The sequence below is a fragment of the Coccinella septempunctata genome, chromosome 2 (genome assembly GCF_907165205.1).
Source record: "Coccinella septempunctata chromosome 2, icCocSept1.1, whole genome shotgun sequence".
Lineage (NCBI taxonomy): Eukaryota > Metazoa > Arthropoda > Insecta > Coleoptera > Coccinellidae > Coccinella > Coccinella septempunctata.
The window spans coordinates 40,583,151-40,609,109 of record NC_058190.1 but is presented as its reverse complement, the minus strand read 5'-3'; the positions used below and the strand labels follow the sequence as shown (position 1 = coordinate 40,609,109).

General features: G+C 34.8%; 1 protein-coding gene across 2 annotated transcripts in view; it reads left to right on the top strand.

Moving 5' to 3' along the window:
- Positions 1-1,067: 1,067 nt before the first annotated feature.
- The window catches only part of LOC123306266 (zinc finger protein 609), a 143,891-nt gene continuing 118,999 nt past the window's right edge, over positions 1,068-25,959 (top strand). For both annotated transcript variants that reach the window (XM_044888165.1, XM_044888166.1), the window contains exons 1-2: positions 1,068-1,330; positions 19,793-19,813. The gene's annotated coding sequence lies outside the window, so the exon portion shown is untranslated. The remainder of the gene's footprint in view (positions 1,331-19,792; positions 19,814-25,959) is intronic.

Sequence of the window (25,959 nt, the reverse complement as noted above, 5' to 3'; positions counted from 1 at the left end):
TAAGTTGGACGCTGTCCAATGAATATTTGAACGTATTGTAAAATAAAACAATTCTTCATATTTTCTCGTATAATGCGCCGTTTTCGAGTAATTTGTTGTTCAACAATAAAAAATATCTGTGTTATTCGGAAAATTGGGTATTTTGGCTTAATACAACTCTGTTTAAAATATTCACAGATGTGTAGTGTCATAGATTTTGCTCGTTATTCTGAAGGGAATTTTGTTTCTGCAGGGGTGGCATAGCTCATTATGAAAACTTGAAAGCTATATCAGGGCTGAATCAGGAAAAAATTGTATAGGAAAAAGGTGTTTCTTTTGACCTCAAATATTTACATAGACTCACTGTGTATAGTCTTCCAAAAAAAAAAAAAAATAGGATTGTATCGTGTCACAACTTTCGAATCACCCTATACGGATAAAATAATTTTAGCTTATGCGCTTAGTAGAGTCGATTCCGCCAAATTTTCAATCTTTCTCCTAAAATGTTTAAGATTTATCGACGCATCGAACCCTGTTGACTCACCCAGTATATTTTCATGTGCGTCAGTTTATCAGCTTGGAATTGGTAATTCCAAGATAAAACATTTGAACAGTTGTAACTAGGTTGCCTTGACAGGAATTATTACAGTACATAGGTACAGTAAAATTTTAAAAATGAACAGTTTTCTCTTTTTTAAATCAGACACCCTCATGAAATGGCGTAAACCAACAATATTTTTATGAGGCTTGTTTAGATAAATCCTCTTATAATTACTTTTATTATCACCACACCACTTTCTTTATTACCCTTTGAACATGCTTCATATTTTATCAGCAGAAAGTGTAAAATTAGGATAATTCTTCACATCTACTCAATGAATATTATATTTCTGGTAGTTTTCAATAAATAATGAAAATTATAGCCGGCTAAGTAGGAATAGTCCGATTTTAAATCCCAAAAATATACCATTCTGTAAATGTAAAAGCCTGGTTTAGGCCTTTGTAAATTCTCCTAGCGAAGCTTGCCCCGATTCGTGTGTTTCCGGCTGCCGATCCCACCCGATCGAGACGAATAGCAGCGAGAGCGTTAGTTCGCAGCCCAGAGGCTACCGTGGCTGAGTGCGAGCGAAGGAATGTGGTGCTGTGGATTTCTCTGAATCTTTTTGTTTTCTTTGTGATGTGCTGAGTGTTCAGTCATGCCTTAGTGTGTTGGTGTTTGGTGGCTTGTGTTTGTGATATTTCTTGTGGTATATACGAGAAATTTCAACCTTTTTAACTGGATTAAGTTCGCACTTTCTTCCCGTGAATTCGGATCAGCCGCGTAGGGACTATATCAACAGAACGACAACTGGTAAGTTAAATTTCGAATCTAAACAACAACAAAACATCACGGGATTACCAATTCCACAGCACCGATCATAATTCATCTTGGTCAGTTGATTTTGTCTTTGTTTATTTAACGAATGGATATCTTCTAACCTTTTCTAACTGACGCCATCATATCTTCGAATCCAAACAACAGTAACGTCCTGAATGTCTTTCTCTGTCGCACCTGGAAGATTTCGTATGTTCGCGCTCCTCTAATCCACGAGTGACGTAAATATACGCATCGTTGCAGTCTTCGATCCAATTCAGGGGAAGCCATTTTGTTGCTGTGGCAGAACTGCTGGTGGCCGAAAAATATTCTGTTAGCCTTATTTAGGAGGAAAATATCCCCTGGACTATACGAATGTGTGGTATTCATTACGAATTGATAATCGACATGGTGGAAGGCGTACAATGAATCTGCTGATAGGCAGCTTTGCTTGTGTTATTTTGTTATTACGAAGGGTTTCATATTATAATCTCGACCTGATGTATGTATTACATTATGAGTTTTATTCTGCCTCTTAATTTCAACCCTTGATCAGTATGTTGAATTACGGGATCCATACTAGGACCTTTGTACCAGAGCAGAGGATGATCTTTCACGAAGCTTATGAAATATAACAAATTTGATTAAACACGCTGTTATCTCAAGTTTCCAGGTCTCGGCAAAGCTTGAACCGTTCTATTTTTGTTTTTCATCAGTCATACGTCAAAAATCATCCAGGATTTTCGACAGACTGTTCAGGGGGAAATTTATTTTTGGAAAATTTTACGGGCCTTGCATTTCGTGTAGGTTTGATCCTGATGAACCTTCTCTTTTCCCGGTTACGTTGCAAACTCGCAAAATATCCAGTTCTTTTTCAGCAATAACAGTATGCCGTCAATGACAACATCGGGTATGACGTATGACGGACGTTCCTTTTATAAATTTATTGCCAACAGCTTAGGAATCTACGAAAACATGGTAGGAGTATTCTCTGTATTGAAGTAGGAATGAAAATGCAAATTAGCTGAGAAAATATGAATTGATGACGTGAACCTTCTCGAATTATTATTCAGAATGGCATCATTTCCACGGCAATAGAAATACAGTAATTATTTTTAAGTACTTACTACTTCGGGTTCATTATGCCGTGGTAATTATGCATTGGCTTCACTCACGGCCACTCTGGAAAATGTGTTATTCATGTATTTTTGAATCGATATCTACGTGTATAATGAACTTTGTAGTTGTATCTGTATCTAGAGTGCGAAGATTGCTAGTAACAGGCTTTTTCCCTTATTTTATCAGTCTGTATTCTCAGCCGTTTGTTAAGAAACTTCAGTCAGTTCAGGAATACAGATAAAGTTACACGAGATAAACGGGTCTCAGGGGCGTAGTTGGAAAAGTTTTACGAGAAGGGGCAGCCGTTTATTTGATCGGGCATCATAAGGTGAACAAAATTAAAATAGTATATTTCTCTCAGGCGCTTTGATCAATCTCAAAATACCCATCCGAACATTTCAAATGTTCTGTCTTATTTGATGCATGTTCATTGTCATAAGGTTCAATCGAGGGTTCAATACAAAGATAATTTCCATAAATTACTTCAAAGTGTGCAACAATTGTTTCGCTGATACTGCTATTTCTTCAGGTTTTCAGATAACATTGGGCTTTGTAAAATGAAATATAATACTTAAAATATATTGCAGCAAGCCCATATAAATTATAACTTACTGCTAGGTCAAGGATATATTGATCATTGCTAATTCAACTGAAAAAATCCATCCTTTTTTCAATTATTCATTTTTTAATCTACTTTCATTTTCCTTGAAAAAATTTACATGGAAATTCATTTTCATTTTGGCGAATATGTCATTTTGCATTATTGAAACTCGATTTTTTGTCATGAGTTGGTGTTAGTGTGTCAACAGACTGTAAACTAATTAAGCTGACTGAGCAAGTTTCTCCTCGGATCAAAGTCCCTAACATATGTTGCCGGAACAGCAGCTGTTCCATAGATATGGTGTGTGTTTCATCACAAAAGCTTCTCTTGGCTCTGGAAGATCAAAGGACCTATTGTCGTCGTTTGAAACCTATATACCTGTCAGAAATTGGATCTGTAGGTGCCCACAAGAAAAGTCGTTCATTGAAACCTAGTAGTTAGATTTGACCTCTGATTTGATGTGCCTGTGGTCATTTATTTGACTAATAAATAAAACAAATCAATAAGAAGCGCCAAAAGTAATTTTTATTTCAATTTGAACAGGTTTTATTGCCGAGTTACAGATCGTATTTCAATGTTTATGCTTTTCATATAATTTTTTTTTAATATCGAGTGTTTTTTACAGAAAAGTGGCAGTGGCACTGTTTTATATTTGCCGAATGAGAAAGTGATTCTTGAAAAATATCAAGAAAACGTGAACATGGTTCGACAAACGTGAAATTTGAGTTTTGAAATTCGACAGAAAAATTTTACTTATATTATAAAATTCGAAGTTTAAATTTTTTAGAATTTGTAGGTCAATGACATACACTTTACAATTGATTAATGTTTCTAAAGTGTCATCGAAAACGTCGTCCTTGATAATACATAATTATTGATTAATTGTTTTGAGTGAAAATCAAAATTACAAACATAAATTAACATTATAATTGATGCTTTGATATGTCATCCTTCGTCATTAATTAGTACCATACAAAAGAAGTTTTCGATAACACTTTATACTCACTTTGTATGATTCTTTGTATATTATTCATATTTTTATGTCTGAAGGGTGAATAAAAGATTATTATTTTCAAAGTTATTTCTATCTCGATTTTAACTTTAGGTGTGATCCAGAATTTTTATGATTTGGATTAATTACACCGATCAAATTACAGGACAACTAAGTATTAATGTTTAAAACAAAACTAAGCAGAAAATAAAATGGGACAAGAATTGTGAAGTTTGACTACAGGCGGCCAAACATTTTTGGCAAGAATGATTGATATACAAGTAGGCTTTGAAGGCCCAGACGCAGCTTAATGTCTCGCTACAAAAGATTCTCAATAATTTCTATATGTACTTACAATCACTGAACTGGAATAAATAAATATTACCTGAAAAAGTATTTGAAAAGAAGAAAGATTCAAGCGAGGATTCAAATTTAGAGCTTTTTGATAAGTATTCAAAGTTGATGAAATTATACGTCCGATTTGTACGATTAAATTAAGAACATAAACAGTAGTACTTGATTCAAATTGTCGATTGTGGGTAGTTAGTTCGAGACTTGTTGAAATTTGAATTTTTTACGAAAATTTCCATTCGATTAGTGAATCTGCAGAAATTTCGCTGATTTCGGAAAATGTATAAAATTTGCATCCTTTTTCCGTTCATTATCGGTGCATCACACAGCAGCTTGGCGTAGCGACCAATTACAGAATGAATATATGCAATTACAACTGCCATTTTACAGATGCCCGTGACGATCGTAACGAAATTACCCATCAAGCTTTCACCGAAACAAAAACAAGTTTCAATCTGCCGTTTTATTATCCAATTCGGAATAGAACGCATGCTGTATGTACGCATAAACAATGCCCGCTATCCGTTGGTCTGTTTCTGGTCGAAACGAGCCTATTCGATTCGATTCTCACATAAATTAAAATCGAATTTTGCTGAACGACGGAACGCGTTTATTGTGCGACCGTAAAAAGCAGAACAATGACGGTTTTAAGCGTGGAGAATAACCGAAACGTTTCTCTACCGATATGGTGCTCCTACGGGTTCATTGTTCTGTGCAATCGTTTCTTGCCTATGGCGAAAATGGAAAAATTGCGTTACGTGTGGGATACCAGACCTCGTACCATATTTTCCTTATCGGGGTTTCGGAATTAACAGAGAACCCCGGTGACCCGCTATGCAAGGGCTTTTGGGTCGGTCGGAAGAATGACTGTTTCACCTAATGGGACATGGGTAATTGAATTTTGCGACTGATTCAGTGTTTATTTGATGAGTGTGAGTGAATATATTTAGGTGAAAATGGTTTTCTCGGTGCAGGAACGTGAGGGTAATGTGCTAAAGCTGCTGCCAGAATTTTTAAACAGAATCATCCTAACCATTTTGTTCGCTACAAATACGTTTTGTCTTCACCGGAAAATTCTTCTTACTGATGAGTTCAGAAACGCTTGCAACCCTGTAAATATTCGATAAAACACAATGGAAATGCATTATATCAAGTTTCTATTTGTGCCGAGGGGGTAACCACTTCCAAAATCGATGTATGTACAGGGTGGGCAAAATTGGTGATACCTGAACTACAACTTTTTAACCCAACAAGATAGAGGAAAATGAATGTGCCATTCATGTCGTCTTTTTCCGAGAAACTAATAATGCAATCAACTGCATTCCTCTATCTTCTTTTGTTTTGAGTTATAGGCCAAAATTTAAATTTGAGTGATTTCAACTTTGGTCATTATCTCCGTTTCTGTTTGTGCTAGGATGTTGAAACGAAAACATTTTACAGACACTTTTGATAGCAATCCAGTAGCGTACTATGATTTTTTCTAACAGGTATATTTGCTTAGCTATAACATAAAGATGTGTTTTTTTCTTATAGAAACAGTAGTTTAAAATGACTCAGAAAGAATCGCCATTTTTTTACCGTTTCAGAAATGTATCATACATCGCCCTCAGTTTTTCTAAGTCATTTTAAACTACTGTTTTCGCAAGAAAAAATACATATGTATTTATGTTATAGCTTAGAAAATATACCTGTTGGAGAAAATCATAGTACTCCACTGGATTGCTATCGAAAAAGTGTCTGTATAATGTTTCATTTCAACATCCTAGCTTAAACAGAAATGGAGATAATGATCAAAGTTGAAATTTTAATTTTGACCTATAACTCGAAAACAAAAGAAGATAGAGGAATGCAGTTGATGGCATTAATAGTTTCTCGAAAAAAAAACGACCGTAATGTGCCATGCATTTTCCTCTATCTCGTTGGGTTGAAAAAGTTGTATTTCAGGTATCACCTCGGGTATCACCAATTTTGCCCATCCTGTACATACATACCCACTTTTGAAATCATCATCCGAAAGCCCGAAATCATGGTCGAAATACTCGAAATATTCTTGATTTTCGAAATCAATGAACATTTTTCACATAGTGGTTACCCCATAGAAATCATAATATACAGGGTGTATTTGAAGGTGAGGTTTTTTTTCAACAGAAGGTAGAACTGGTCAAAATGAGGAGTTTCAACAAAAATTACCTATACAAAACTTTCAAAATGACAAAGTGAATGATTACCTACTGAAATGATCCAAATACGACCCTAGACCGTTTGTTAGCTGAATTATCGAAAAGCAGTGGTAAAAAACTCATCTCCTGATTCGACCATGTGGTTTCGTTTAGGATATTGTCTCGTTCGATTTACGTGGTAATGAAAATGGGAACTCAGGATTGCCGAATTGTTCACATTATTTTTTACCGAACTTCTAGGGGTTGTATCTCAGCCATCTTGGATATTTTATATAGACAATTTTTGGTTAAACGACTTATTTTGATGAGTTCTACCTTCTGTCAAAAAAAAGCCTCACCTTTGAAAATACCCTGTATATTACGAGCCCAGCACTCCTTTCAACGTTTTAACGTAGTCTAGAAGTACCAGAAACAGCCAAAATCAAGCAATTTGGGATAACCTGCACACTGCACAGCTATACTGAAAATTTGACTCAAGTACCAAGAGTATTTTCCTCTTCCACTTACATTTTTGAGCAAGCAGTGTATTTTAGATTGGAAGACATACGAATAAAAATAATCCTAGGATAACCGAGAGGTTACCATTAACTAATACTAGAAATATCCCAAAATGTGCGTCAAATGTTCAAACCAGCGAATAACTTATTTCGAATATTTGATTTGACTGTTTTGATAGTAGATATTTTTGTACACAATAAAATTAGACCGATCATTGAATTCGATATTTTTGAATTGGAAAAAATCTTCAGTCGGTCGGCGATTCTACGTTAAAAAGTACTTGTAGAAGGTTCAAGTTTCAGATGTATAACTTCAAAGACAAAAAAGTTATGATAACTTTTCGAAATCTTTGAAATCTCATCTCATCTTCAAAATATCATTGATTATAACTCAAAAACGAAGAACCGTAGGAGACTACGGTTTTCACCATTCTTTGTTTCTCTGAAAAAAAGCTCGGAATATGTCATCCGTTTTCTCTAGCTTTCATAGTTCTCGAGATCCCCTCAGTAGACAACCAATTTTGCCAACCCTGTACAGGAAATTCATCCATTATCTTGTCCCTTTCTAAAACAATCTGGACAATCCGATACATCGGAACATCCGTGGCTTATCGGCGTGCCGCCGTTGGCGTTGATGGCGTGAGAAGACGAGTAGAATCCAGCGAGAGACGTCGTCGTCAGAGCGCTTATGCTGGAGGCAGAAAGGATCGATTTTCTCACAAAGAGACCTCGTCGGTGCCGATCGTACATTTTCAGCGCGGCTAGTATTTTACACATCACGGGCTCGCTCTCTACGGCTTTGCGAAATTGCCCGGCGTGATTTTCGTAAACGCGGGCGGGAGAGACGCCGGACGCCGCGACGCGGATAACGACTCGCCACCGTGGTCTGTGGGTGTAATAAAAAAAGGGATGATCGGGTTGTGGCCGGTCCCTCGAGAGATGCCGTGACAGTGCTTGCGGTTATGGCGGAGCAGGATTGAACTCTTGTCAGTTCCGTTCATGGACCTAATGAACAACAATAATAATAATGAGGAACAATTAATGGAACGAATAATGAATGCAGGCTAATCTTTTTAAAATAGCCGAAACATGCAATTATAGCAATGCAATTATTTAGCGTTGCCAAGCTCTTGAGTGGTATTTTTGAACATTCAATTATGTAGTTTTATATGTACAGGGTGGGCAAATTTCGATGTTTTAGCACTACAGCTTTTAAACCAGTGGAAATAGACAAAATCTAATACCACATTCTCGTTCTCTCTTTCTGAGAAACTAACAAGAGTAGTAGTCATTTTTGGCCTCCTTCTTTTGTTATCGAGTTATAAGCGAAAATTGGAAAAATGGCGATTTCGAAATAAATTCATATCTCCGCTAATACTGATAATAGAGCTTTGAAATTAAAACATTATACTGGCACTTTTTTAAGTAGACTGCAGTGGCGTACTTGCCTTTTTAGCAGGATTTTTAATCACGAAGCTATGACCCAAAGTTATGTTTTTTTTAAATGGGAACACTAGATTTCTGGGCAATTTTGTGAAAGCTTGATTTTTACTGATTTCAAAAATATATAACATCATATGTTTCGTATCAATAAAAATAATAGAAAATGGTCAAAAACCTTTTTTCTCAATATTATGGTTTCTAACGTGCGTTCAAAAAAATTCGTCGTCAAGTAGGCTATGAAAATTTGAAGGCTGATGTTCGGTGGCTGAACGTATGTCTTTCCTTGAATTACTTCATCTTCCCAAAATGTAAACACTGATGACATTAACCTATATATCGTAATTTTGTACGGAAAGGCACTTTTTAGAAAAAGCTACCTGTAAATTTCACCCAACGTTCGAAAAGCATTTCTTTCATTGAGTAAGATGACACGAATCCAAACAATCTGAGGCGGATAGAAAAATTCTTCGTAAAAATTTTAACCGTCCACTATTTTCATACGTAAGTACGTAAGAGACATGATTCTTGAATTGATCGTGGTATTATGTTTTTTTGTAAGAAGGTTCTAGCTACTTCAGTCATATAAATAAATCACAGTAAGAATCTCAATAATATGTTTATTAATTCTCTATAAATATTGAATTGATTCAGTCATTACTGAAAATCCATGACTAAACTAAAAGAACTGAATTACCTGAAAAATGTCAATTTATTAAAATTCAATTCAGCTATAAAAGGGCATGATGCTTTCTCCTTCATAACGTTCTGCTATTAAAGTTCCATAAAAGAAAGTAGGTCCACATTTTGCCTTTGACTGATGCATACTGAACTCCAATTTTTCTTGGATGCTACAAGGTTAGGTAATCACAACCTTTTCAGTTTTCTGATAACAAGATTCAATAGTAAAAGCCTTTCACACGTCCGTAAAAACCATCTTTATAATTTGCTGATAATTTAAATTCAACAACAATTCAAAATGCTAAAATGACAGTTCACCTGGAAAATAGTATAGCACGAGCTAAGAATTACGTTTAGACACGAAATATCGACGTTCAAAATTCCATAGCCTACTTGACGACGAATTTTTTTGAACGCACGTTACTTTTGATGAGAATAGAAAAATGTGGCATCTTATGATTACCACAGTCTTCTTCTATTAGTCCTTTCATTTCTGTGCTTCTCACTCAATTTCAGAGATTCAAATTTTGTGAAAATTGGTAAAAAGAATAGAAAGAATGACATTGCGGGAAGGAGACTGCTCTTGTTATAGGAAGTTCTATTTTTCTGTGCACGTCAAAAGTTGAAACCATAGAAATATCGAGAAAAAAGGTTTTTGACCATTTTCTATCATTTTTATTCATACAAACCATATTATGTTGTATATTTTTGAAATCATTAAAAATTAATCGTCATTTTTCCAATTTTCGCTTGTACTCGATAACAAAAGAAGGTGCCCAAAAATGACTACTACTCTTGTTTGTTTCTCAGAAAAAGAGAACGAGAATGGGGTATCAAATTTTGTCTATCTCAAATGGTTTAAAAGCTGTAGTGGTAAAACATCGAAATTTGCCCAAACTTTACATATAGGGTTGGCAAAATTCGTTGTCTAGTGAGAGGATCTCGAGAACTATAAGAGCTAGAAGAAAATGGATGGCTTATTTCCGAGCTCTTTTTCAGTAAAACAAAGAGTAATGAAAACCGTAGCCTTCTACGATTCTCAGTTTTTGAGTTATTAGCAAAAAATGCAATTTTGACGATTTCGAAAAGTTCTCATTACTTTATTGTCTTTGAAGTTATGGATATGAAACTTGCTCTTTCTTACGTAGAATCCATTGACGACCTCAAAAATTTTTTTCATTTCGAATAATTAGGCGGACTTTCCTTGTTCCAAATGCAAACTTTTATTGAATTTGTTATTTTTGAATTGGAAAAAAATCTTTTGTCAGTAAATTCTACGTATGAAAGTGCCTAAGAAGGTTCAAGTTCCAGATCAGTAACTTCAAAGACAAAAAAGTTATGAAAACTTTTCGAAATCGTCTAAATTTTATTTTCTGCTAATAACACATGAACGAAGAATCGTAGGAGGTTAGGGTTTTTCTCGGGGTTTTTGCCATTCATCGTTTCTCTGAAAAAGAGTTCGGAAATGTGTCATCCGTTTCATTCTAATTTTCTTATAGTTCTCGAGATCCACTCAGTAGACAACGAATTTTGCCCACCCTGTATTATACTGGGTGTCCCGGGTAAGATGGGAAACATTTTAAAGTGAGATAGAGAACACCTAGAGGATGACGAAAATTACTATGTATATGTAGTATCTAGGAGTTTAGATTCTGATTTACAGGGTGTTTTTCAAATTTGATTGAAAATTAAAACCACTTATGCAAATCAAATGATATTTGAATGCAGTTTTCTGGAATCTCATGAAGGCTATCTTCATTTCAAGTTTCGGATAAATCGGTCATTCCGTTTAGGAGAAAAAGTGGTGTCAATTTCCATTCAAATTTGAAAACAGCCTGTAAATCGGAATCAAGAACTCCTAGATACTACATATAGGTGTTTCTGTCTCCCATTAAAATGATATATAATTATTGACACCCTGTAGGTATATGTGAGAATTGATGATATGCATGACTTTGAAGTCTAATATCTCAGAAATAAAGCTATGTATATCCAAAATTTTGTTTTACATTTTTTCATCAGTATTAGCCTGTTTAAGTTTTCCAATCTTCCGATTTTTGTATCGCCCTGTGTAATATAGGGCAAAATTTCTTTATAACGCCATTTCATTGGGCAAGAGACAGGTGCTCATAGCCTCAGGAAAAGGCAGCCCAGTAAAAATTGTCGGATGCCTCAGCGAACATGATTTCTAATAGCCGAATAAAAATCCCATAAAATCCCTCTGAAGATACCGACCGGGTTAGGTCCAGACGTACCTACCCAGCAAGGTTGTGCGCACAGCTCTAATTGTAATTTGTCGGCACTTTGAAAACATCTTTGCTGGTAGCAATAAAACATCTGCATACCCAATAAAAATTCAATCCAGATCTTCACACAACAGGCACTTTGGTTCAGACATTCTGATAATCGACGGTCTAGTAGTCTAGTGGAATATAAGTTTTGTTTATTATAGAGGCTACAAAAATTCCGATTATTGAGTTCCCAATTGAATTCATTTTTTGACTTCTAGATATAGAATATTCAGTTCGAAATATCTGTCACAGTTTTTTCACATATTTTAAGAAATATGTAATGAATAATATAGCTTTAAGATGATAAAATTCCAAAAGAGATTGAGTGGATCTTTTTCTATATGTGCGGACTTTGAAATTTCAGGACAAAAAATAGCTGAGCTGTATAATATGTCTAAATACCAGAAAATGTATGAATCGACATAACAAATTAACGATCATTGGTATAATTGTAAATTCAATAACCGTTCTAACTTTGCCATTTGAATTTTCGTTACGTTGATAAAATAAAAATGATTGTACCCTTTTTGACTAGTCAAACATTTTTCGATCATCTTAGAAGGCGTTGAGTTTTCAAAAAAAAATTCTGTCTAGGTAATCTGAATATCTGAGAAGTGGAACCTGGTCAGTAATGAATCCCAGTGCAATTTTCGAATAAAATATGTATCCATATTCTGTGAATTACAAGCACTCGAATAAGTATGTAGTTCATAAACGTCAAGACCATATGCTGCGTATTCTAGATAATATGATTAATAGTGATTTATGTATGTACTTGAATTTATTGTATTTGCACTGCTGAACCACTAATTATATTGATACATTTCGTAGATAAACCTAGTGAGCATGTTGTTGGACTGTATGATTGAGTGCCTCTATATTATATGGACATGGGTGTAACCTATTGATTTTCTGATAAATTGGGCATAAAATGTCTGTGAGATTAGGAGCAGGTTTGTTCGTATGGTACCTATTCGTGAAAAATACTATCACACTCGTATTTCAATTTCGTTCAATGAAAGAGTCAAACGTAAAACACGCTGTTCCATCAAAAATTAATCAATTGAATTGAAGATCGAAGTTTTTAAGTTGCCACTTCAAAATCTGAAGTGATTCGTGATAAGGATATAGCAAAATCATTGTAAATATCACTGATTGAACTCGAGACTCTATTGATCTGGTTCGAGATCTGGTTATTATGAAATTGTAGTGATTCTTAGAAAGAAAAAAAAATTCTATCATGTAATCGGTTTTGGGTCAAAGTCAACTCTTCTCATACACGAAAAACAGGAAATTACAGATTGCATGACCCTAAGAAATTTCCACTAATCCAATAAAGGCATCTAAATAGTTGCTATGCTAGTTGCATCTTCTAGAAATATATACTTATATAGATGGAGAAATGCTTTCTTTATTTTTTCTGAATTTTGCATCAGTGTTAATGTTAAATTCACAACATAAATTCGGATAATTCACTTTATTTTTCTATCTATTTGACCTATTATATGAGACTTGACAAGATAAAGGAATTTAGATTGAGTTATTTCATTATCAGAAGTGGAGTATTATTTTCAACAACGCGCAACGTACCTATATCATGAAAAATTCTTAGGAGCAAATAACCCAGGTGCCAGATCGGAAATGAGGAGAAAGCTTCAATAATTCGAGATTTTCGACGTTTGATAAACGCAAATACAAATAAATCTATAATCCATTAACTTTTATTTTAGCACTCGGTTGGCCATGGAAGTTTGACACATTTCACTCTGTATAGTAAGAAAATGCGGGGTTATGACGCTTGTCAAAACATTTTTTGGTTTTGAATCAACGCTATGTTGCCCGTTCTACGTGAAAGTTTCTGTTATTACGTATTTCATCACAATGTCGAATCTCTTGGGAAAATATTTGACGAACATAATTGAAGTTTATAGAAACTGAATGAAGGCATACCAAATCCAGTTATTTGCATGGAAAATACAAGAAATCTGTATAATATCATAATATGCACTAGCTCGAGGGGAGTTAATGCTCGTTATCTTCTTTGGCTAAAGTTTGAATACGTTACATCAGTTGTAGATTTCGAAAATATTAACCAGAAGATGAAATGCATATGATGCAGTGGTTGGGAATGGGTATCTCCCGAAGGAATTAACAGATAATTACAAGAATGTTAAATTCTTCAACAAAAATAATCTTGCATCAATATAAGTAAATGGAATTAATGGAAGTTTCAAGACAAGATGAACTTCACCTTTGAACAAAAATTTCACATGAATAAACAATATTAACAGGACAACTGCCGCGTATTTGTGGCTGTTCATCTTAATACATTGATATAATAATTAGGTATTTATTGGTACCTCAAGACATTTACAATGTATAGGACAAGTCAAATGAAAAGTAGAAAAATTTTCGGAAACTTATTCTACGATGACATTAATCGAAAGTCCTGTAGTAAACTTTTCGCATTAATTCACTCAAACATAAAATTCTCAAATTCCACCACTTTTTTGGGTCTCTCAATAGAAGGAAATTCTTTGTCATCCTCTTCATTCTCAATTTTTCTGATTGTGGAAATATTCAGCTGAAAAATATAAGTCGTTTAGATTCATTTCATTCATTTAGATGAAACATTATATAAATAATAAAAAATGATATTAGTTGTGGCAGCGGCGTTATGACATCAACGAAATTTCATGATTGTCAACCTTACTCCGTTCTAGTTACAAAAACTTGAGAAAATTATTTCATGGCCAACCGACTGCTAAAATAAATGTGAATGGAGTATACGTCAGTCGTCAGTTTGACAAAAGTAAGGTTAGCACTCATCATAGACGGACTTTTGCAGCAAATCTGCACGAAAAGGCTGAGTCTTGCTAGTATAAGTACATAATCAAATCCGAAATTAAATCAATTATTTCCAGTTCACAAATTCTCACAATTTAATTCTCCAAACTGACTAACGACAATACCAATCGATTCGAGAACGTTTTTTTTTCACTCTTCAAATAATAAGATGATAAATTTAAAACGGTTTCGGCTTCATTGAGCAACGTTGCGTTCAGACTCGTATTTCCCATCCGTTTTTATTCGTGACGTAAGTTATATCAGGTGAACGTTCTCTTCGTGTAAATAATTCAATCAGCCGATTTCATTATCATTACTATCGCAGGTCGATTTGCATGAGAAAATAAACGAATTGATTAACATATCATTTGTTCTCCGTGCCTTAGGATCATGTAAATTTTCATTATGAAATTGTTCACATTGGAATATACGCTCTGTAGATTGTCCTCGGGGTCTGACTGAACACGTTATAATGGCTGGAATAATGATATATTATTCGTTTGACATTTTTGTCAACGGGACCGGCTGGAGAATGCCTGTTATTTGTCTTCTTGTTGATTTTGGGTTCTCGAACTGGTCGTTTTTTATATGCCACCCACTCGGGTGTACCTGGTAAGGAGATGCGCTCGCACCGACTCAAGATTCTTTCCCAAAATGGACGGTTTCGAGGCTGGCTCTTCGATGTTTCAACCTCTGATTAGGTTCGGATCAGAAGTATCTCCGAAATTGGGTATGATTTATGCTCTTCCCCTCCTTCATTGACAAAATATTTCTCGCTTCTATTGTTTCCGATGAGCCCTCAAATCGAAGATGAAAAATATATCATCCCCTGCTGAAATTTCATTGTGTTTGGAGTTCTATGGATTTTAGGACGTTTCGGTTGATTGATACTGACAAGATTTTGTACGCGTGTCTAATTTCGTACTTAAAAGTTATTTTATTTTTGTTTGTTTTGAGTTCGTTCAAAGCATCAGTGTCATAGTTTTCGGGGATATCAATCGTCCTTAACTTCTACGCCATTGAGGATAGTGGCTATTCAGATCCTTTCGTGTATTTTAAAAGGAGATTCGAATCAATGAGTCAGTCGTTATAAATTTGTAATAAATTCTGGTCCTTATCATATGTTCCACTTTAACAAATACTTCAAAAATTATGAGTAGTGGCGTAGCCTCAGACAAATCCTATAATGAACAGGCCCAACAAATTTTATGAAAAATGTTACATATGTACCTACAGAGTATTCCAAATTCCGTGCATCTTGAGAACAATAAGAGTTCTTCAAGGACCGTCCATCTTATTTTTCGAAATAATTATACAGGGTGAGCAACCGTAGATTCTTGACGTCAGAAGAAACAGTTTTTTCCCATACCATTTTTGCCGATTCGACATTTTAAGTTTTCATAATGATCTATGCCTCCCCTGGAATTCCAGAATAACTAGCTAAATCTGTGACACGACACATCTGTGGATCTTTTAAACAGAGTTGTATTCAGCCAAAGTATTCAATTTTTAAATTTCACAGATACCTTTAATTTTTGAACTTACTCGAAAACGCCACATTATACGAGAAAATATAAAGAATTTCATTTTACAAAACGTTCCAATATCGAGTCCAATATTCATAAGATAGCGTCCAACTCAGTTTCAAGAGTTGGGTTCTTTGAATTTTTGGTATTTTTGTGGCCATAATGAAAAAACTGGAAGACGTGGGTGATATCTTGTGTTCGAAAAAGACACATCAAATAAATGAAAAACTATATTCCGAAATTCATTTCATTCGGTAAAACCGTTTGTGATATACTTAGAACTAAAAAAATCATTTTTTTAATTGTTTTTCAACAGCCTATATCATTTAAATCGAGCTGATTCGGAAAAAAGGCGAAGGAAAAAGTGTTTCTTTTGATCTCAAGAATATAGATACTGTTGAAATATTTGAACGAGTCTAAAACTCACCCTTTTTATATATATCAGAAATCAGATGGTAAATATGCTTCCTTTTCGAGTTACAAAGCGTTTCTGCAAAAAATATAAGACTCGATATGGGGCGTCCCATTTTAAAACTGTCCCGTCTCTAAAATGATGAACTTTAATACTATGTAATACGTTATAAGCATCAAATAAACCATGAAAAATACTGAAAGAAAAACATCTCGAAGATAAATCAAAATATGTACAGGGTGGGCAAAATTCGTTGTCTATTGAGGGGGTCTCGAGAACTATAGCAACTAGAAAAAAACGGATGACACACTCTAGCTCTTTTTTCATGACCAATCCAAACCTGAAAATAGAATCGGCCTATCATTTTTACTTTTTTGTCTTTGAAGTTACAGATCTGAAACTTGAACCTTCTTAGGCACTTTCGTACGTAGAATCTACTGACAAAAATTTTTTTCCAATTCAAAAATAAACAAATTCAATAAAAGTTTGCATTCAAAAAAATGAAAGTTCACCTAATGATTCGAAATGAAAAAATATTTTGAGCTCATCAGTGGATTCTACGAAAAAAATTGCCTTTAGAAGGTTCAAGTTTCAGATTTGTACCTTCAAGGACAAAACAAATATGAAAACTTTACGGAATTGTCAAACTCAAAAACGAAGTATCGTAGGAGGCTGCAGTTTTCACCATTCTTTGTTTCTCCGTAAATGAGCTCGGAAATGTGTGATCCGTTTTCTTCTAGCTGCTATAGTTCTCGAGATCCTCTCAGTAGACAACGAATTTTGCCCACGCTGTAGAGCGAAATATTTGAAATATTAATTTTTCTTGTAACTCGAGAACGAATCAATATATCTATGATCTGCTTCCGGATTATTTCGAAAAAAGATAAAAAGAATTTTTCTCTAGATGCTCCCAGTGATCACCGAATTTGGGACACCCTGTATTATAATTCTGAAGTTGGCAGGTGCAGTTTCCAGTCACTTTTTCGTTGCATTTCTAAACAGAATAACGATTCCTTGCCAATATGTACCAATCCGACGTCCGGAAACCACCAAAATCGGGGTCGGAGAATGACAAGGGACGGACGAAAATCTGAATTCGTACTTTACGGCCGCGTTTTCCATTTTATGGCACCTCGCCGAGGTCATTACGAGGCTCCGTCGTATCCACAATTACCCGGCATACGTGACCTACATGCATTTTATGGCGCGGTTGACAACGACTCAGCTCTTTATATCCACCCTCGGGTATCGGATAGATCCGAGGGCTCGACGTGGAGTGAATTATTGCCCTATTCGTTCGGAATTCGGCGGGGAAAACGTGCCAATTCCGGATTAATCCGGACCCGACTCCATACACTGAAGGAAATATTTCAGGAGTGCATTACATGGCGAGTCCGATAGTCTTTGTCTTGTACAGGGTGGGCAATTCGATGTCTTAGCACTACAGCTTTTAAACCAGTGGAGATAGACAAAATCTGATACCCCCTTCTTGTTCTCTTTTTCTGAGAAACTAATAAGAGTAGTTGTCATTTTTGGCCACTTTTTTTTGTTTTCGAGTTATACGGAAATGGGAAAAATGGCGATTTCGAAATAAATTTATATCTCCGCTAATACTGATGATAGAGATCTGAAATTAAAACATTATACAGACACTTTTTTAAGTAGAATCCAGTGGCGTGCTTGCCTTTTTAGTAGGATTTTGAATTACGGAGCTATGACCCAAAATATGTTTTTTTAAATGGGAACATATGGTTTGTATCAATATTAATAATAGAAAACGGTCAAAAACCTTTTTTTTTCAATACATATTTCTATGGTTTCTTCTTTTGATGAGAATAGAAAAATGTTGCGTCTTATGATTACCACAGTCTTCTTCTATTAGTCCTTTCATTTCTATGCTTCTTACTCAATTTCTCCAAGATTCAAATTTTGTGAAAATTGGTAAAAAGCATAGAAAGAATGACATTGCCGGAAGGAGACTGCTCTTGTTATAGGAAGTTCTATTTTTCTGTGCTCGACAGTAGAAACCATAGAAATATTGAGAGAAAAGGATTTTGACCATTTTCCATTATTTAAATTGATACAAATCATATCATATATATTTTTGAAATCAGTAAAAATTAAGCTTTCAAAAAATTGCACAGAAATCTAGTGTTCCCATTTAAAAAAACATAACTTTGGGTCATAGCTTCGTAATTAAAAATCCTGCTAAAAAAGAAAGCACGCCACTGGATTCTACTTAAAAAAGTGCCTGTATAATGTTTTAATTTCATTATCATCAGTATTAGCGGAGATATAAATTTATTTCGAAATCGCCATTTTTCCAATTTTCGCTTATAACTCGAAAACAGAAGAAAGTGGCCAAAAATGACAACTACTCTTGTTAGTTTCTCAGAAAAAAGAACGAGATCGGGGTATCAGATTTTGTCTATCTTCACTGGTTTAAGAGCTGTAGTGCTAAAACATCGAAATTTGCCCACCCTGTACCGGCACTCAAAATCCCAGCGACAATTATTGATTGATTTTTCCGTTACTTAGACCTTTATCCACACTATCCTAATTATTTCAAAAAAGAGATCGGCGATCCTTAAAAATTTTCTCTCAAAGTAAGCATCGAATTTGGGACACCCTGTAAAAGTCAATGACTCAACCTGTATACAGACAGGGTGTTTTCTAAGGAAGTTTCTTTTGGCAGAAGATGGAAAACACCATTTCACCCAAAATCGTATACCTAACCTCGCGTATACATAGTATAGTACGTGTACAGGGTGTCCGAGTTGAAGTGTCCCTATATCTCATTATGGAAACTAAAAGAGCTAGAAGAAAAAGTTGAATACAAAACTTGTCTGTAATCGATTGAACTTTTATTTTTTATAACCCACCTTAATACAGAGGGTGCTCCGTTTTTTCCCAGTTGGTATCAACTTTCTTATTTTAATTGAAACACCCTGTATATTATTGGCAGTTTTGAATTTTTTGTCAAATTTTAAGGTGACTCTGGTATGACAACCATAGTCCTATATAGCACTGATTCTGAGATGTTCGACTTTTTCTTAAATTTTTGACATTTGTAGGTGCTTACTAAAATAGCTGATACTAGTTTTCTCATAAATGTATCAAACCCAAATTTTGCCCAGCTCTTGTCAACATATCGGATCATACGTTACATTTCTATTTTTAGCAATCTGATATACAGGGTCTTCAAAAATTGATGTTAAAAATTCAAATAGTTCAATCAAAAGTTGATTTTTTTCAAAGGGCAACCTATATTTTTTCCTGTTCATCATGTAGAGTAGGTTAAAATGAGCAAAAAATGTATCTGAATTTTTTCTATAAAGTGAATAGCTTTAGAAATATGGATGAAAAAGTGAGAAGAAATTCGACTACATTACCTATACTAGATTTGCAAAACCTTCAGAATGACGTTTCATCCGAAGATGCCCCTCCTCATAAAAATTTACTGGCCTCTAAAACCGTTTTCTCATCATTACTACCATATTAAACGTAATCTTTTCTGTTTCAGATACAATACGGATCGCAGAGAGTAAGTACCAATCCCCAATACCTCGAAACATTCGTTCCGGACAAACACGATCGCATTATCTGTATATTCCCGAGCTGCCCGATACCAAATTAACCCAGAAGGCTTCACTTACGCCGTTCCGGATACCGAAGGGTATTCATTACCTCCGCCGGATATCGCTTCGAATTTCCGGATGTTAGTAAGCCGGCTAGCCCTTTCATTTATCATTTATTTCATGGTAACAGGCCCGCTAGACAGCTACAACGTGGGCGTCTCGAACAAATTGGGGTGGAAGGAATTAGATGGAGATCAATAGGGTCATCTGTGAATCATCGTTTCATTATATATACAGGGTGAGTCTGTGACTCGTACGGATGTTTTAACAGTAGATTCTTGATGTCAAATTAAACACTTTTTTCCTTTACCATTTTTTTCGAATCGGCTCGGTTTAAAAGATATAGGCTCTTGAAAAACCACAAAAAATCATAATTTTCTCACAATCTCACAAACGGTTTCATCGAATGAAATGAACTTCGGAATATAGTTTTTTATTTAATGAATCTTTTTCGAACACAAGATCACCCACTTCTTCCAGTTTCCTCATTATGACCATTTCGTACATTAAAAATACCAAAAATTCAAAGAATCCAACTCTTGAAACTAAGTTGGACGAAATCTATCTAATGAATATTTGAACGTTTTGTAAAATTGAAGCATTCTTCATATTTTCTCGTATAATGCGCCGTTAACAAGTAATTTTATGTTAAAAAATTAAAAGTGTCTGTGAAATTTGAAGAATTGAGTTCTTTGGCTGAATACAACTCTGTTTGAAAGATCCACAGATGTGTAGTGTCACAAATTTAGCTAGTTTTTCTGAAGATAATTTAGGTTTTTCCAAGTGTGGCACAGGTCATAATGAAAACAAAAAATGGCTATATCTTTTTATCAGGGCCGAATCGGAAAAAAGGGTATAGGTAAAAAGTATTCCTTTTGACCTCAAGAATCTACTGCTAAAATATTTGTACGAGTCAAAACACTCACTCTGTATACAGGGTGTTCCGGAAACCGATGTCAATCCGGCACATGGTAATAGCTCAATTCATTTCTGACCAGAATATCAAAATTTTGTTCTAGAAAAAGTGTCTTGGTTTTCGAGATATTGACAGGTTTGTGGAAAAATGTGAGAAAAAAAATAGCGCGAGTATTTTTTTTTCTGAGTACACCACCATAGTAACCTTGGTATAATCTTGGATTATGTTGAATAGGCTGATTCATCCTTAATATTCGATTAGAAAAAAAACAACGAAACGTCAACATTTGTAGCCCTGGTACTGAAAACAATCATTTCGACGAATTTCACAAAACTGTTAATATATCGAAAACCAAGACACTTTTACTAGAATCAAATTTTGATATTCTGGACTTAAATGAATTTAGACTCTGTATATTTGCATAAAGAGCATTACAATTTTTAACATCAAACAATGATTATAGCAATTATATGAGATACAAGTTCAGCAGAGGTTAACCTATCGAGAGTACCGTACAATTTTGCGTATGATACAACAAGAGCTTAGGGAAAAACGCCAGTAAAAAACCCTTATTCCACTGAGTGTGAGTGTAGGGGATTGTAAGAAACTGTTCACAAAATAAGCTGAAATATTCCATATTTAAGGGTATCCCACATTGCAAAATTTGATCCTTTCCTCGAAAAACAAAAAATCCTGGGAGTCTTCTTCAAAGTACAAGAAAATTTTATCTGAAATAAAGACAAAACATAAACAGATATATGCGAGATAATAAAAATAAGTTCTATATGTCAGATTGGCCTAAAATTCACAACCCAATTCAAAAAAGATTCGAAAACTACATGAATGGTCCTAAAAACGAATCGAAATTTATAAATGGGACAATGATTAACCAGAGGATTTATAGTTTCTTCTACTACTATTAAAACGTCCCTGAACTGTTATTATACGGTTCAAAATACACCATATTCTTGGGAATATCAAAACCAGGAACTCTATTCTAGGGATAACTAGCTAATTTTTGATTGAAAATAGTGCACGTATTCCATTCAGACTGCCAAATGTTTGTCTCCCTTACATTCGTATTAAATGAAGAGTTGGACCATTAGGGTTTACGCAACAACAGTCTGGGCATCGTATTTTGTGGAATATGGGACAGAATTGGAAAAGAGTCAGAAAAGGAGTGAAATTTCTTCCGAGAATTTATAACTGCATTCTGTCTATGAATATGGGGCAGTACAATGTTTGAAAGAATTGGCAACCATTAAATAAATGCAGATCTAATAGTTCTAGTAATAATTCTCATATTTCTCTGATCTGCTGCTGTAAAAGTTTATATGGATAAAATATACGAACCAAAGTTTCTCTCTTTTTTGCATTTTGTTCGATTTTGTATAAGGGCCAAGATATTAAAGGTGGTAGGCACCTTGTTAAATTGCCTGACTGTACTTTTAAGCCAATAAAGAATCTGTTTATTATTTGCGAGAATTAAAACAGAATTAATGACGTCCCCCCTTTCAATGTGTCATACTGTATGAGGTTAAAACGTTTTTAATTCCACTTCTGCATTCGTTTCCTTCTGTCGCTAATCGGTATCTGTTCACATTCTTTGTTGAGTACTACATAGCGTTCAACATTTATAATTACTTAATTGGCCAAGCCAACCAACTGTTGTGCCATAAAACGCCAAGGTATCTCTGGCGATCTGGACTCGGATTCTTTTGTATCGCATCAACAGTTCCTCGACCTGCTTTGCCTTCATTATCACCGTTTAAAAGTTTGCAGTTTCTTCGAAGTATAAACGTTTGTGCTTAACCGACAACGAAAAATTAGCCAATGAATAGGTAGGGAATAATTGTGGATCAAATGGAGATTTTGTGGTAGACAGAATTTCATTTGAGCTACCTGAGCTTCAACACATTTTTTTAAACCTTCGTTCGTACAACAAATTGGCTGACAAGGTGATAAGTTACTGAAGGACTTACCACTTATTTTCAATCATGAGAAATCTTATTCATTTCCTGAGTTGAATTCGTTCACTCTTCAAGTAATTAAATATTGGTCAGAATGTTTCACCATAATACGATAAAAACCGTTTAGTTCGATATTTTTTCATTCATATTCAATCGGTTCTTTTCACGATTTCAACCAGTAATTGGTATTCAATGATACGGATGTTCAATTACGGTGTTAATATTTTAACACGTTTTTCCATAGCCTGGTAATCACATCGGGGTTTCGACGATGAACTTGTTCATTGTTTATTCATGAGTTTTTTATCGCTTGTTCTCATTTCTAATGATGATATATCACTTCGATTTGTTAACGTTCAACACAATTTAACATACATATACGGTTTCGAATGATTGATCAGGATTATAAATCTACAGCCTGATCTTGCTTACATGTTTTATGTTTTGCTTAATTTGTTGTTCGAACACGAAAAAGTTCAGTCAAAAATTGGGTATTTCATAAATCTTAGCTATATATTTTTTCCAAGCTGGAGTCGAGGAAATAATACTGTTATATTTCTTTCAATATTACAAACTAATAAAAAAATTGATTCAGTTTCAATCTACAGCTATCGGAAACATAGAAAAAAAAATGAAATGACTATTCCATATTTCCAAAAACATGGAACCAATTAAATGATCGTCGAGACCGAACGGCTGCATCGAGCTCCATAAAATTTTCAGATTTAATACTCTTATTATTGCTCTTTCAGAATATGTATCACATTTCCATCTATTTTCATTGAGGGATAAATTACTTTAACGCTGACTATCGAAAAATTTCCAAAAAGATGGAATTAATTAAATAATAGTCAAAACCGAACGACTGCATCGAGCTCCATAAAATTTTCAGATTTATTACTAGAAGAGTTGCTCGTTCAGGATATTGATCACATTTCCATCTACGGTTACTTTTATTGCAAGATAAACAACTCAAAAGCGGACGTTCGAAAAATCCTGAAAAAAAATGGGTTCAGTTAAAAATTTGTCAAGACCGAACTGTTGCACCTAGATGGATGAAATTCTCTGATTTATTATTAGAAGAGTTGCTCTTTCAGAATATGTATCACATACGTTTACTTTTATTGCGAGATAAACAACTCGAAAGCGGACCTTCGAAAAATCCTGAAAAAGACCGAACGGTTGCACCTAGATGGATGAAATTCTCAGACTGACAAATTAGTGCAAGAATTTACGTAGGAGCAAATCGGTTATTTCAATTTTTCAATTGATTTTGTTCCAGAGATTCGGAGTGAAAACCCTAAAAAGTTTCGGAAAATGAAAATCTTCAGTTTTTACCTGTAGGTATTCAAATTATTTTCAAATATCAATGAACAATAGACTGCCAATTTCCAAACGTCGCTACCTACAAAATCTAATCAGTGCATACACCATATTTTAGACATCTTAGAAAGGACTAACTACGTCACTGGATTCTACGACAAAAATTCTATCAGAACTAGTTTTAACTTCTTCGATAAGCAGACATACGATAGCAGAGATACGAGAGTGATACTTTTCAATTCAACCCTGTATCTCAAAACCCAAAAAAAATATCAAAATTCTGCTAGTGATATTTTAAATTTCACAAAAAAGTGGCATCTATCGATAAAACCGCAATCCTTTATCTTCATAGATGAGGAAGATATCCCCCAAAAGAGTGCTCATAATATAATAAAACATCCTTCAAAATTTCGTATTTTAGTTGACCAAGAAAGTTTTTGAACGCACGTTGAAGGAACTGACGGATTGACTATGGGCTCTAACTACAGCACGCCTGTATATACAGGCTGTTTTCGAAGGTGAGGTTTTTTTTTGACAGAAGGTAGAACTCATCAAAATAAGTCGTTTCACCAAAAATTGTCTATATAAAATATCCAAGATGGCTGAGATACAACCCCTAGTAGTTCGACAAAATTTCATTGAATTTCAAGTAGGTACGGGACTGTGGAAGGTGACTCCGGCTTCGGAAAAACGAAACAAAACATAAACATATGGCTGGACAATGAATGGTTCAGTACCAAGTTCATCGGATTAGATGCATCAGGTTACTTTTGGGAGAATCATAATTGTTATATCGTGCAATTTTGAGTGAAAAAAAAATGTAGAAAATCAGGGCAGTTCCTTGAAAGTGCTTATGTTAGTTATGTTGAAAAAGTGCTTTGATGTTTCCCATTTCATCCCATTTTTACGACGATTGTTGGAATGTTCGAACAAGAAGATTGTGATGCCCATTGTGAAAAAATTCGTGAATAATTTTGACGAATTTTATTGGTGAGATTTTGAAGTATTATTCTATTTTTTACACTCGTGTCCTAAGTCTCTTCTGTCAGTTGGTATCGAAATGAGCCATTTCATAAAATCGTGTAAGGTACTAAAAAATAATGACAACAATGCGGCAATCTTAAGTTTCCATCTATTTCAGTAATCATTTTCAATTTTTTTTAACTTTGTCATTTTGAAAGTTTTGTATAGGTGATTTTTGGTGAAACGTCCCAGTTTGACCAGTTCTACCTTCTGTTAAAAAAAGCCTCACCTTCAAATACACCCTGTATATGCTGGAATTACAGAATAAAGCGTCTGATATCGTAATATCCTTAGCGAAAAAATCGGGAACATGAACGAAGCGACAATAAAGGAAGCAATACAATTATCAAAAGCATAGTTACTAAAGAAGATCAAAGGTTGTTCGAGTCCATCCCTTGTACCCACCGTCTGCGAGAGGGGAATAAATTGCGGCTGAGCCCGTCCTCTCTCTCGAGAATCCCACGTTCCTTTCTGTGATGTCGAAGGTCTTAAAAGGTTGGGTGTACGAGGGAACCGGTTTCGGTTTTTGTTCCGCCTCAGGTAAAGGACGACCGGTCTATAGATGGGCGACGGAATATGCGGCGGAAGCTGGTCAACAATACAGGTATTGAGATGTGACTTCGGACAAGAAGACGGATTGGCCTGAACGGGATTTTATTAGGGAGATTGAACACGGATTTCGGATTATTATTGCCTTCGATGAATGAGGATTTGAAATCGATCACGGACAAAAAATGTGTTCTCATTTCCGAAACAGTGACTTCTAATGTATTGATGTCCAGATGATATAGGTACTGTGTTGAGATAAAATCTCTAGAGT